We start from the raw sequence: 13,740 nt of genomic DNA on the forward strand, positions 1-13,740 counted from the left end.
TGTGCCGTCGAGTCGTTTCCGACTCATAGCGACCCTATGCACAACAGCCCTAAACCCTGCTCTATCCTGTGCCAACCGCACCGCCTCTGACACACCCATCCCGATTACCCCAGTCACCGAATCAATCCATCTCATAGAGGGTCTTCCCCTCCTGTGCTGTCCCTCCACCCTCCCAAACATGATGTCCCTCTCCAAGGACCCATCTCTCCTGGCAACATGTCCAAAGTATGTCAGACGAAGCCCCAGAATCCTTGCCTCCAAGGAGTAGCTTGGTTTAATCCTCTCCAAGATAAATCTGTTTGTTTTCCTGGCAGTCCATAGTACATTCAGTACCCTTCTCCAGCACCACAGCTCAAAAGCATCCACTCTCCTTCTGTCCTCCCTAGTCATTGTCCAACTCTCTGATGCATAACAAGCGATTGCAAATACCATGGCCTGTATCAGGTGCACCTTAGTCTCCAGAGAGACACTGTTGCTCCTGAGTACCTTAGAGAGGTCCCTAACAGCAGACTTAGTGGTAAGAAATTTCACTGCCAACACAAAGGTATACGGTTTGGATCCACCAGCTGCTCAGCACAATTTAGTACCTCTGAAAAACCACTGGAGGGTCATCTATAGGTCAATTCCAACTTGATGGCACACAACAATAATGGAGAAAGTATTAAAAAGTTAACAGAAAGCTTTAAAAAGGATGGAGGGAATGTCATGAGTCATTATAAGAAAAAAAGAATTAGTCAATGCTCTGTCATTTAAATAAGTAACATTTGAACAAGAACCAGTTGGTACTGAAGAAAGAATTCTAAGATTCACTGAAGGTTTTGAGAAGAATAAGGCTCCAGAAATTGGTAGAATGTCAAATAAGATGCTACAATATAGAACATTTGTAACTCTCACTGGACTATGCCAAGATATTTGGAAGAGAGCTACTTTGGCAATTAGCCATAAGAGATTGATATTTGTGCCCATTGAATAGACAAGTGATCTGTCATGATGCAACAATTATATAAATATTAATATTACACAACAGTAAAATTTTACTGTATATCAATCAGCAGGAGTGGCACCCACTTCCTAAACAACATACCTCTGGAAACTCTATGAATTTTAAGAAACAATAGCTATAGCAAGGCTTTGAGTATTTTGTTCATAGGGTCTCTATGAATTGTGCTCAACTTGACAACAATCAACAACGGCAATAACAATTTTTTTAAAAAGTTACAGCACTACATCAACAAGGAATGGCTAGAAATTCAAGTTAGGATCAAAAGAGAACATAGCATAAGGGATATCTTTGCTGATGTCAAGCAGATCATAGCTGGAAGCAGAGGCTACTAGAAAGATATTTATCAGTTTTGTTGGCTATGAAAAGGGATTCAAGTGGTGGATCATAGCAAAGTATGCTAAAACTCTGGTTAAAGTGTAATAGCAGATCAAATGCTAAGCATTAGTGAAGTCAGTTTGTTCTGAAAGCCTTTTAAGAAATGAATGCTTTAATAATTTTGGCAATAATATGTATTGCTAAGGTTTATCCTAATACAGGCTGATCCAGCTTGGTTACCACTCCCTGTCTACATCCTGTCCCCTTGGCCAGGGGCCTGGACACCCAGGAGAAGTCAGAAACAATAACAACTCCCGAATGGAAAGAAATCTCAACTTCTAGCCAAAGGGAATTTCGTGTTATCACCATGTCCAATCTCTGTATATAAATCCAATCTTTGCTTCTCCCCGGGGGTTGGAATGGTTGGGGCAATGGCTGACATTCTCAACCAGCGTGTAATAAAAGATTTGTTAATCTCCATTATTGGCTGAGTATTTAAATCTCACATTTTCTGCGACAACAAATGAGAATTGGACATATTTATATCAGTTCACAACATTCTTGAACATTGTCCAGCAGACAACTTTTCAAATAGAGCAAGAGAATATTGCACAATTTAAAACCAAGAAAGATGAACATCAGAGCTGTATCCTTTCACCATATTGGCTCGGTTTGTACCTGGAGCAAATAATCCAAGGAGCCAGATTATATTAAAAGAATTCATCGTAACCAGGAAGATTCACTACCAGCCTACAATGTGTGGGTGACGAAGCCTCGCTTTCTGAAAAGCAAGGAGAATTTAAAGCACTTACTGATGAAATTAAAGAAACTATAGACTTCATTATAAATTGCAGTTTAATGTACATCAAGTAAAATTCCTCACAACTGGGCCAAGTGTGATAAACAGAGAAAACACTGAAGCTGTCAAGAACTTTATTGTATCTGGACCCATACTGCCCAGGGAAGCAGGAGTCAAAAGATCAAACGGTTGTTCAAGGTTTCCTCAAAAGCTGAGCATGGAATCTGCAAGACGTTTCATATTTTAATTCTACAACTAGATTAGTTGAACTCTATTTCACACAATTATTAGTCATTTATTATCTTTTCATTTAAGCAGAAATTTTGGAACTACGTTATTAACATTATTACTTAAATTTATCTGAACAATAAATAAATTATGGACATTAGATATGACTTCAAGTAAAATATTTTCTCTTCTTTTTACCTTCTGGATTGAATAAAACATACACCCACACAAACCTTTTATCAAAAGAGTTAGTCCACAAGATAACATTACAAATTAAACTACTTGAACTTGAAACTGAGATGTAAGAAGAATAAAAATATTCTTCTGAATTGTCTGGTTTCAGAATGTTTAAATAGTTTGGGAAACAATACAATGCAAAAAAAAAAAAAGTTTTAAGAAGAAAACATCTTTTAATGTCAGTTTGCCCACATGTGTGTAACAACCAGACAAGCAGAAACTTTTTTTCTCTTATTTCTATAATCCCAAAAGTATTTCAGCTTTAGACATAAAAAATCTTGACACGATTTTCTCAGTACAGAAACAAATTTTGCTTCGTTCCAGTATGCCACTATTAACTACACAATACGAGATGGCAAGTAAAATGAGAAGATGTTAGTTATTCAGTATCTTGCATAAAACATGTATTTGGAAACATTTAAAAAAGAAATCGGGTTTGTCAGTGTTCCCTCAGTTATCTGGCATCACGCACGCGTGTACACACATACACACACACACACACACACACAGAAACAGAGAACATCACTTACTGTTACTGTCGCGAAAATTAGTAAAAGCTTTCTGGAAACACTCCCAAGCACAATGTTCTTTTTGGTGTAAAGGCAACAGTTAGAAATTCTTTATTGCCGCTTCTTCACTTATCTCTCAAATATTTGTCCATGTTCAGTGCTTCTTACTCTGGCTCAGAGTATAGTCAGAGTGCTCTAATTATAACTGACTTGGTTAGTTTTTGGACTTGTTTTTCTAAATCAATTATTCTGCAGGGAAATAAATCTTCTCTGATTGGTTGCTCGTTTTTCTCAGAGTACAGCAAACCCTGTGTCTGTCCATTTGGCCTTTCAACTCAACTCCAGGGATCAGGGGGGTAGTGGTCAAAACAAGGGAACTAGAACCAGCCCGTCTGACTGCAAATGTGCTAGGGAGTCTTCCAGTTCAGATGGTCTCCCAGATGGGACTGTCGTGGAGGGAGGAGGGCGATACTAGTGTGGCAACAATGACTAGACAAACAAAGCTTTTGTGCGAGATACAAAACATTTGTGTGAGAAATCTTTGACTTTTCCCCCTCGAGACGCAACGGCCAATTATGGATTTAACTGATTCAGAATAAATAGAAGCCAAACTTTTGCTAGTAACTCTAAGTGAACTTTACCTCTAATTTGATCAAATGCTGAACTTTGAAAAGGTATCTTTCCTCCACATTTATCTTAGTGGATCATCATTTCATAAAACCTATTCGCCCAATAAAAGCAAACTGATTGTTAAACCATTAAAAAAACAAAACCAAACCCCAAACCCTCACACACAAAAGTTTCCATATAATTCTATATGACTTTGGGAGGGGGGCAGATAAAATTTGTTCCATTTTCACTGCCTCTCTTCCTCTCTAGTTGCAAACTTTTCTTGCCCTGCCAAAGTGAATGGCAAAACAGGAAGCCAAAGTCCATGAATTGGGAAATCTCAAATATTTGACGTGGCTCCCAGTCCACAGATGTTAATAATCATAAAGCTGAGAGATGTTCTGGAGGTGCTGTGCGAGGGTTAGATAGTTACACACACACACACGCGCACACACACACGCACTTGCACCTAAGTTCACACAGCTAAATCTATGATATGTATATGTCTACACATTGCTCTCCCTGGAAATGAATTCTATTTTTAAAACACAAGTCAGCAGTGAAATACCGCAAGTCTGTTACATTTAAAACTGGCAAGAACAAAGGTAGCAAAGGTTTCCTAAATGTCTCTTGGAGAGGGGGAGGGCTGGGTTGGAAGGTCAAAACCGTTGTTAACATTTTCTATCACTAAACAGGTCAATGACCCAGACCGAAATCCCAAGGGTTTGAGTTCGGTTTGGCTGGTTTGTAATCAGTTGGATTGCAGCTCAGATTTTCATTCTTTTGTTTTGTTATAGTTGTTTTACTTCTTCTGTTTTAGGAATCATGTTTCCTCGCAATTGCATTAAAATTCACAATTGTCATTGTATCAGCGGTTTCACCTCTAACGGTGTTTCCCTTAGGCATGCTATCTTCCTCTTTTTTTATTTCCTTCCTCAGATCCATTTTTCAACCTCCTGGAGCTGCTTTTCTTATCTAGTCTCAAGTATTTTCCACGAACTGCTGATTAGATAGGATGATGCACTTAGTTTCTAGCTAGAAAAACCTCAGTCAGTAAAATATATACAAAATGATATACACAGCTCAAGCAAGCTTTTATAAGATAGAAGGAAAAAGGATGACAGTAAAAATTTTTACAAAAAGGCAGCATTGGAAGCAATCAAGAAAAGAATGCAAGCAGCTCCAGTGGATTAGTGGTAAGGAATTGTGCTACCAACCCAAAGGTACAGGGTTCAAATCCACCACTTGCTCCATGAGAAAAAGATGGAAAATCTCCTTCCATGCAAGAAAAGAATGCAGTGTTCCAGGTTGGTGTTAAAAAATGAAAAGACATTAGAATCTGTAGGGAGTTGGGTTGCTGACTCAAAGATGGTACCATCCTGGCAATTTAAATCCATGGCACTTAACAACAATAACAACGGCAACATAGAGAGAGCTACGATGGCCTAGTGGACAGAAGGTTATGCTACCCAAACTGAACTGAGGTGGGTAGAGAAAATAGTGCAACAATGAATGAATGGAAATCCAAAATCTCTGAAAATGTTCATTAAAATTAATAAAATAAAATTTTTAAAAAACCACATATAAATGTACAAACAAAAAAACAAAAAAAAAGGTTATGCTGTCAAGCCCAAGGTGGGTGATTTTAATCTGCAGCTCTCAGGCCTGGTTCAAATCGGATTTTTGTGAAACATTCTTCTAGGTGGTGTAGCACTGGTCTGTGCATTGCTGTACAGAGGTAACTCGTGGTTGCTGTGATGCTGAACACTGGGACACTAATGTGCCAATCGTGGTAATGGGCACCCATGGTGGACAGTGTTGGCTGGAGCTTCCCGACTAAAACAAGCCTGGAAGCAGGAGCGGCATCCACTTCCGAAATGGCTTGCCTCCAGAAACTCTATGTACAAACAGTGCTCAGGCTGTTCATTCATAGGGTAGCTATGAGTCGTCTACAACTCAACGGCACCTAACAACAACAACAAGCAATGCAAGGGCATCAGATGGACAATCTCCTTCTAGGCAGCTCACAACCTCCCGAAACCCACTTGGTTTCCTCTATATGGCAAAGAGTTTGAGTTTTTAATTCGTGAGAAGTGTTCACCCAAGGAGCTACAGGACTCAGACACAGGCTCCAGGTATAATGTCCTGGAGGCTGGAACTGGATCTGAACAAGTCATGAAGCTGGAATCACTATCATTTCATGAACCCAGAAGATTCCCAACTTTTCAGAGCTAGGAATAAACGAGAAAGACTTCCTCAAGTACTCCAGGGAAGTTGTTGCTGTTGTCACGTGCCATCGAGTTGGAATCATTTCATAGCTGACCCTCCAGCAGGTTTTCAGAAGTTATAAATCCCATGGGAGGAGATGGCCCGTCTTTCTCTTGAGCAGCAGCTGGTGGATTTGAATTGCCTATCTTTTGCATTGAGAAAGTCAGCTCTGAAAGACCTCTCAAGAGTACTGAAGTGCAACGATGTCAGGCTGGAGACTAAGGTGTGCCTGATCCAGGCTATAGTCTTTGCAATTACATGCTATGCATCTGAGAGTTGGACAGTGAATAGGGATGACAGAAAGAGAATTGATGCCTTTGAGTTGTGGTGCTGGAGAAGAGTGTTGAATATACCATGGACTGCTAGGAGAACAAACAGGTTTGTCCTGGAGAGGGTGAAGCCAGAATGTTCCCTGGAATCAAGGATTCTGAAGCTTCGTCTGACATACTTTGGGCATGTTGCAAGAAGGGCCTGGTCCTTGGAGAGGGACATCATGTTTGGGAGAGTGGGGGGACGGCGCAGGAGAGGAAGACCCTCAATGAGATGGATCGATTCTGTGAGTGGAATGGTGGGAATGAGTGTGTTTGAGACAGCTAGGTTGGCACAGGATAGAACGGCGTTTAGGGCTCTTGTACATAGAGGGTCACTATGAGTCACAAACGACTCGATGGCATATAACAACAACAACCTTTTGGTTTGACAGTACAACTTCTTATCAACTTGGCCATCAAACATTTCATGAAAGAATTCTCAGGAAGAAAATGTCCAGCCAAATAATACTTCTATCGGTAGCTCTAGATGGTGGTAGTGCTAGAGGACAGTGCAGATCCTAATCTAGGAGATGATAATATACGTCTTCCACAGAAAATTAAAGGCCGTAACATATATCAGTAGAGAAAGCTGGAGAAGTCTGCCTTTATTCTCCTGGCATCACAGTGGGCCCAGGAAGGACACACCACAGTTTATGTGGGCGCTCTTCAGTCACACTGGTTGGGTTGGAATCCTGTGTCATGGACAAGCTATGTAATCTTGAATGATTTATCTAACCTCTGTCCCTCAGTTTCAACATCCAAGAAAATTGGTACAATAAAGCTATTATGTGGTTTAAATTAATTAATATAAGTAAAGAACATTGACCAGAGCCTGGAAAGCAGCAAAAGCTCACAAATATTCCTTGATGCTTCTGATATTCCTCCTGCTGCATCTACAGAGAGGTATCAGGACTCGAAGAACGAAGGGTGCGCTTTGTTACTCAAGAATCTCTCAGTGCTTCATTGAGGAAAGACAAATATGCAGGCATGATTCATTTCCAAGTAAGGAAGCTCTGAAAAGAAACACAACAATTTGGCAGCATATTTTAGAGCTAATCACATGTTTTTCGGAATGTTAGCGGTAGCAATGATTTTAGCTATCTATTTCTCATTCCTTTTGCATGCTTTTCTCTTATAAGCGTCTGTATTTTGTTTTTCTGCTTTCTAATAAATGTGCACAGGCTTCCATTTGTGGCTAGCATGACTGAGATCCAATATTGAGATTGGGTACTACAATTTAGTGTTACACTGGTGGTCCAGGGCATGGGGACTTGCGCTGCCAACCCAAAGGCAGGTGGTTCGAATCCACACTAACTGTTTCACGGTAAAAAAAAAAGATGGAAAACCTCCTCTAGTGTGATTCACAGCCTCTGAAATCTCACTGGAGGGTCATTTACGGGTTGGTTCTGACTTGATGGCAAAGAGACAGTGAGAGAGAGAATTTCCAAAGGATGGATTCTCCGCACCAGTGTCTATGCACTGTAGGGATATCAGCTGGCCGGATCTCCAAATCCTCAGTCCTCCAGCAGAGGGTTTCACAAGCCCTCCAACCCATGACCACCCAAAGATGAAGTCCTATGATGCTGGTTGGATAATGGGCCCACGCCCTGGGAGCTTCCCAGCAGAAGAGAAAGAGGAATTAGGATGAGTTGAGTAAGCACACACGTATGACTGTTACAAAACTCTAGTATTATTGTTCATATTCTGGAATTAGATGTTTTCTTTCTTGGAGAACATTGCTGAGTAGGCCACTTTGGGCTCGTGTCTCCAGGGCCGAATGTTCTCCATCTGGCCAATGATATTTCCACGGCTGGCCCCGAGCAGAAAGAGAGCAGCTGACTGGTGGGCACGCTAGTGGTAAACAAGCTGTCTTGGAGACACATCTGGCCATTCTTGTCCTTCGTCAAGCTGGCCTCTCCTCTTGCCTTCTGCTTTCTCCCTGTCAGTTGGGTAGACCAAGATTCCACACAGGCTGGCTCCCTCCCTCTCAATTGCTGCCCCAGCCTGAGGGTCTCTTTGAATCTCTAGGATTCTTTTTCTTTCCAAGTGATCCCAAAGCTGCTTTTGGATGGGGAGAAATGCAGCACCACCTAGAGCTACCGAGAGAAGTATGTTTGACCAAGCATTTTCTTCCTGAGACTCATCTTTCCTGGAATGTTCGAAGGCTGAGATCTCACCCTTCCCTTGGTCCTGCTTCCAGGACCCTCTCAACCCTGGTGGGAGAACACAGCAGGGACTTCACCTTCCTGTCCATCTTCCACCTGTCTCACTGCTCACAGGCTTCAGAGCTGCGAATTCGGGCTTTTAACTCTCCTTCAGTAAACAATGGTTTGTAAGACGAGTGAAATTATTTGGGGGCTTATAAGAAGAGTTTGTAATCATTCTTAGGTTCATGAAAGCTTTCCTCTTTGGTTTAAGGGGACTTCTTTCTTCATATTAATATGAATGGATGGAGACATTCTGGAAACAAGCATGTCTATTAGCACTGCTAAGGAAATCTGGTGACACATCTCGTGTCTCGTTGCTGTAAAATGGGTTCCAACTCATAGCTGCCCCGCCACTGGGTTTCTGAGACTATAACTCACATGGGAGGGAGCTGCCATTTGTCTCCTCTGGAGCCACTGGTGGATTTGAACCACCAAAGAAGCAGAGTCTTTGGATTATCAGCACAACTTACTGTGGATCACACCCTCAGAGCTCCCTCTTGGTGGCAGATGGTTAAATGAGTCAACTGTTAACCAAAAGGACAGAGGTTCAAACCAACCAGCTGCTCCGTGGGAGTGAGCTGTGGCAGTCTTCTTCTGTAAAGATTTGCACCCTCAGGAACCCCAGGGACTGTTCCACCCTCTTTTACACGGTTGTTTCGAGCTGGGATCACTTGGTGGCAGAGGGCAATATTACTACTGGGAGTCCCTGGGTGGTGAAATGGTTAACATGCTGGGCTGCTCCCTGAAAAGTTGCTGGTTCAAGTTCACCTGAAGGTGTCTCGGAGAACAAAAAGACCTGGCTACATTTTTCCAAAAATTCAGCCTTCCTTCCCACCCTTGCTTGGGAGATATATTTGCTGCCAAAGAGTCACATGTCAGGTAAAACCACGGAAACAGATGGGAGGATGTTGGGGAAATGGCTGTTGGCACCATGTGTCAGATGCTTAGAATCTCGCCATAACTTCCATGCAGGTTTTCTGGAAATGGATTTCAGACTAAACTGATCATGCCTAAAGATACACATATGCATTGTAGCTAATGACAAAACTCAGAAACAACCTATATATCCTTGGATTAATGCTTGCCTAAAACTTTTTTATAAGTGAAAATACTGGAGGAATACAACACAGGCATTTCAAACAAACGACACAGGTATCTAAGAAATTGGGAAGACGAGATGTCCCTTAGTATACTAGGAGTGAAGAAGCTCACAAAGCCATAGATGGAGCGTTTTCCGGTGTGTATGGCAGGAAATGAGATAGGGGTTCTAGTGCCGTTGTCCTTGGGTGCAGTGTCTAAACTAAAGGTAGAGTCTCCCTGGCAGTTCGAATCCAGTAGGGGCTCCATGGGATAGAAATGGACAACCTGCTCCCTTGAAAAATTCACTGGAGGGTCCGTTATGAACCAATTCCTTCTGGAGGTTTTCCAGAGGCTGTAAATCACACCGGGGCGCGGGGGGGGGGGGTGTGATTGTCCACCTCTCTCCCAAGAAGCAGTTGGTGTGCTTGTGTTGACAGTGCAGCTCCTTACCATGAAGCCACCAGAGCTCACTTTTATGCTGTGGACTTGGGAGCAGCATATACTCCTTCCTTCCTTCCTTCCTTCCTTCCTTCTTTTCTCTTTCCTTCCCCTCTGAATATTTACTATACCCAACATTATAAAATTTTTCTTTTTTTTCTTTATAGAGGAATTTTAATTGGCACATCGAGACACTATCTGCCAGTTACAATTATTCTTAAAACTCTGGTAGGTAATTTAATTCATTTAATCCACTGTCCATTCTTACGGTGTATTTTCCATATGCTGTTGTTTTGTGTCAATTACTTGCACTGGTAGAGGTCGAAGCAGGGACACTTGACTTTGCTGTATTAAATAGAAGCTCTGGACTGTCTACCCTTCTTCACTGGCGTGGTCTATCTATTTTTTTTAATTAATTTTACTGAAAGTGTACAGAGACTTTGGATTTCCATTCATTCATTGTTGCACTTTTCTCCCTGCCCAACCCTCCCTCTCAATTCATTCTTCTTTTTGACAAGTAAAAGAAAAAATTCTTTAATTGTTTTAAAATCCCTCCCCTGAAAATCCATTCCACTATACAGCCTTCATTCAGGACTCCTGTTATGACAATAATACATAATCGTATACCCCTTTTAAACATTTCTCTCCCTCATCTGTTTCAGTACAATGTATATTATTTATCCTCTCTTTTCTTAGTCTCCCCCCAACCCTGATATTAGTCCTGTTTTACAACAGTGGCACTATACAATATTTGTCCCTCTGTGACCAAGATCCTTCACTCAGCAGAATGTCCTCCAGGCCACCCATTATGTATAATATTTCATGAGTTCCTTGTTTTTCAATGCTGCATAGTATTCTGTTGTGTGAATATACTACAGCTTCTTTATCCATTTGCTTATTGATGGGAACTTGGGTTGTTTCCAACTCTTTACTATTGTGAACACAATAAACACGGGTGTGCAAATTTTTTCCTTTAAAAGTTTCAGTAAATTGGGACAACCTTTCTGGCCAGCACATATCCATTTTTGCTGCCTGCAACCATTGTCTGTTTTATTTTTTTTAACAGAATCCTTCCCCCCGGCTCTTCTAGGCACTGTGTCCCTCCCACCCGCCAGCATCTTTCACTGGGGCTCTGTACCAGATGCTGCATCCTGAAAGCAACACAGATGTCTGTTGTCTCTCTACTGCGGCTTCCACTTGTCTCCTCCTTCTGCCTGTTCTCAGGTGGGTTTTCGGGCAGGTGACTCTGCTCTGAATCAGCCACAGTTTTCACTGTCATTGAAGTAAACGTCTCTCCTTGTGGACATGTTTAGGCCAGCTTTTCAGATGGGGTCCCTCAGGCACCTGGGCAGTATAAGTTGCTCTTCTGAGCTTTGAGAACATCTCAAAATGCAACAGAACAAAAGTCATTACCATCAAGTCATTTCAAGTTCACTGCAGACCCTCAAGCATGTATCCAAAGCCACAGTTGCATGGGAGGAGACTGTCTGTCTTTCTCCTGGAGAGCAGCCGGTGGGTTGTAACTGCCAGAGAAGCCTGCCCTTTGGATGACCAGCACAGTTCTCCACAGCCTGGGGCACCAGGTCCCCGGGCCTGGGACACACAGCTGCCTAGGCTGTGTGTAGTGATCAGCTCCCCAGGCACAGACTCTGTGGTCTTTCTTGGAGGATGGCTTTAAGATTGAGTCTGTGAGAGTAAGAGGAATGTATGTGAAGAAATTGGGGAGAATCCAATGAAGACATGAAGAGAAGGGATAATAGTAGGCATAGATCAATGGTGATTCATTAAGTGAAACACAACAAATATGAGTGATCGTTTGAAACATAATGTGAATGAAGAAATGTGTGAAAAATGATGTACCTGAATGATACACAATACACACGAATTTTGACTGAAAACCAATATATTTTTTTAAAAAAAGAGTAAAGTGTGGCTTTCTGCGACCAAGTCTCACCAATTTAGACCCCCTCTGCCATCCTTATATAGGTCTTGGATACCAGTCTCCAAGCTCCAATGTCAGTACCCAAGTTCAATACGATGCTGGATCACTTGCCAGCAAGGTAAAGCCATGAGTCTGGCAACATGTGAGTGGTTTTGCTACATTTTGTTCAGAAGCTCTGTGCATTACATTAGCAATGGGAGGAGGCTCAGCTTTGAGGTAGCACCTTTTTAAGAGACACAGACAATACATGGCAGAACCATTTTTGCTGGATTTGACAAGCATGGTGCTTACCAGTTTCATAGCTGCTAATGGTAAAAATCTGCGCTGCAATTCCAAAGTTGGCAGTTCAAATCCCCCAACAGTTCCACAAAAGAAGGATAAGTAATTTCCTCCCAGGTGATTTACTGCCTCTGAAAACCTGCTGGAGGGTCAGCTCTGACTCAACAACACACAGCAACAACTGTGGAAAGTGTCCTTCAATTGGAAGGGAGCTCAGGCTGTCTGTAATGTGACACAGACACAGATCTTTATCCAGGAAACGAAGCCTTAGAGCATTCAGCCTGCTTTGCTGATAGAGAAAAGTTCAAATGGGAACAGAGACAATCAGAAGCTGTGACTCTAGAAATTAACTGCAAAAATATGTGTTGTTGTTGTTATGTGCCTTCGAGTTGCTTGCGACTCATAGCGACCCTATGTACAACAGCCCTAAACTCTGCTCTGTCCTGTGCCAATTGCACTGTCTCTGACACTCCCATCCCAATTATCCCAGTCACTGAATCAATCCACCTCATAGAGGGCCTTCCCCTCCTGCGCTGTCCCTCCACCCTCCCAAGCATGATGTCCTTCTCCAAGGACCGGTCTCTCCTCACAACATGTCCAAAGTATGTTAGACGGAGCCTCAGAATCCTTGCCTCCAAGGAGCCACCCGGTTTAACCCTTTCCAGGACAAATCTGTTTGTTTTCCTAGCAGTCCAGAGAAAAAACACAGAAGGATGCAGAGAAAGAAGCAATGATGGGGGAAGAAGGTGAAAATCAGGACATAAGTCAAGGCTCAACTCATTACCACAGAGTCAGAACCAACTTCTAGTTGATCCTTCGCTGGGTTTCTGAGCCTGCAGACAGAAGACTGCCTCTCTTTCTCCTTTGGAGCCTCTGGTGGACCCAAGCCGTCAGAGAGGGATGGCCTAATATAGGTTAGGACCCTTTACACCAGACCACCAGACCTCCCTAAATAAAAGCAGGCAGGAAACAAAAGCTTTGGAAATCTGAAGGAATAGGTTGACAGAAAGTGTATCAGTGAGTGGATGAAGTAGCCCATTAATAGGAGTAAACAACAAACAAGAACGTCTCACTGAGGGAGTCATTGAGTGACATTTCACAGACTCTGGCTGTGGAGGACCTTAGGACTAGATTGCATCCACAATGACCATCAAGTTTTCTCTTTTAATCTTGACCTTATTCTTGGGTATGCCTAGGTACACAATTCAAGGACACCAGCTGCTCTGTGGGAGAAGGATAGGTAATTTCTTCCCATGTGATGTTACTGCTTCTGAAAACCCAGTGGAGGGTCAGCTATGGGTCGGTTCCGACTCTTCTTATTACGAGGGTTAGTGCAAATGACTCTATTCCATGCAAATAGAGAAACCTAAGAAACAGAATTCTCCACAGGACTCAAAACACACAAGCTCAGGAAGCAGCAGGCACGTGGAGATTTTGGAACTGGTTGAGAGATGTGGTTGTTGTCAGGCGTCACAGAGTGGACTACCACACAAAATAGCTGTCTAAACAACAGAT

This window comes from Elephantulus edwardii, unplaced genomic scaffold, assembly GCF_000299155.1.
Source record: "Elephantulus edwardii isolate Elephantulus edwardi_28Jun2011 unplaced genomic scaffold, EleEdw1.0 scaffold00048, whole genome shotgun sequence".
NCBI classification, from domain to species: domain Eukaryota; kingdom Metazoa; phylum Chordata; class Mammalia; order Macroscelidea; family Macroscelididae; genus Elephantulus; species Elephantulus edwardii.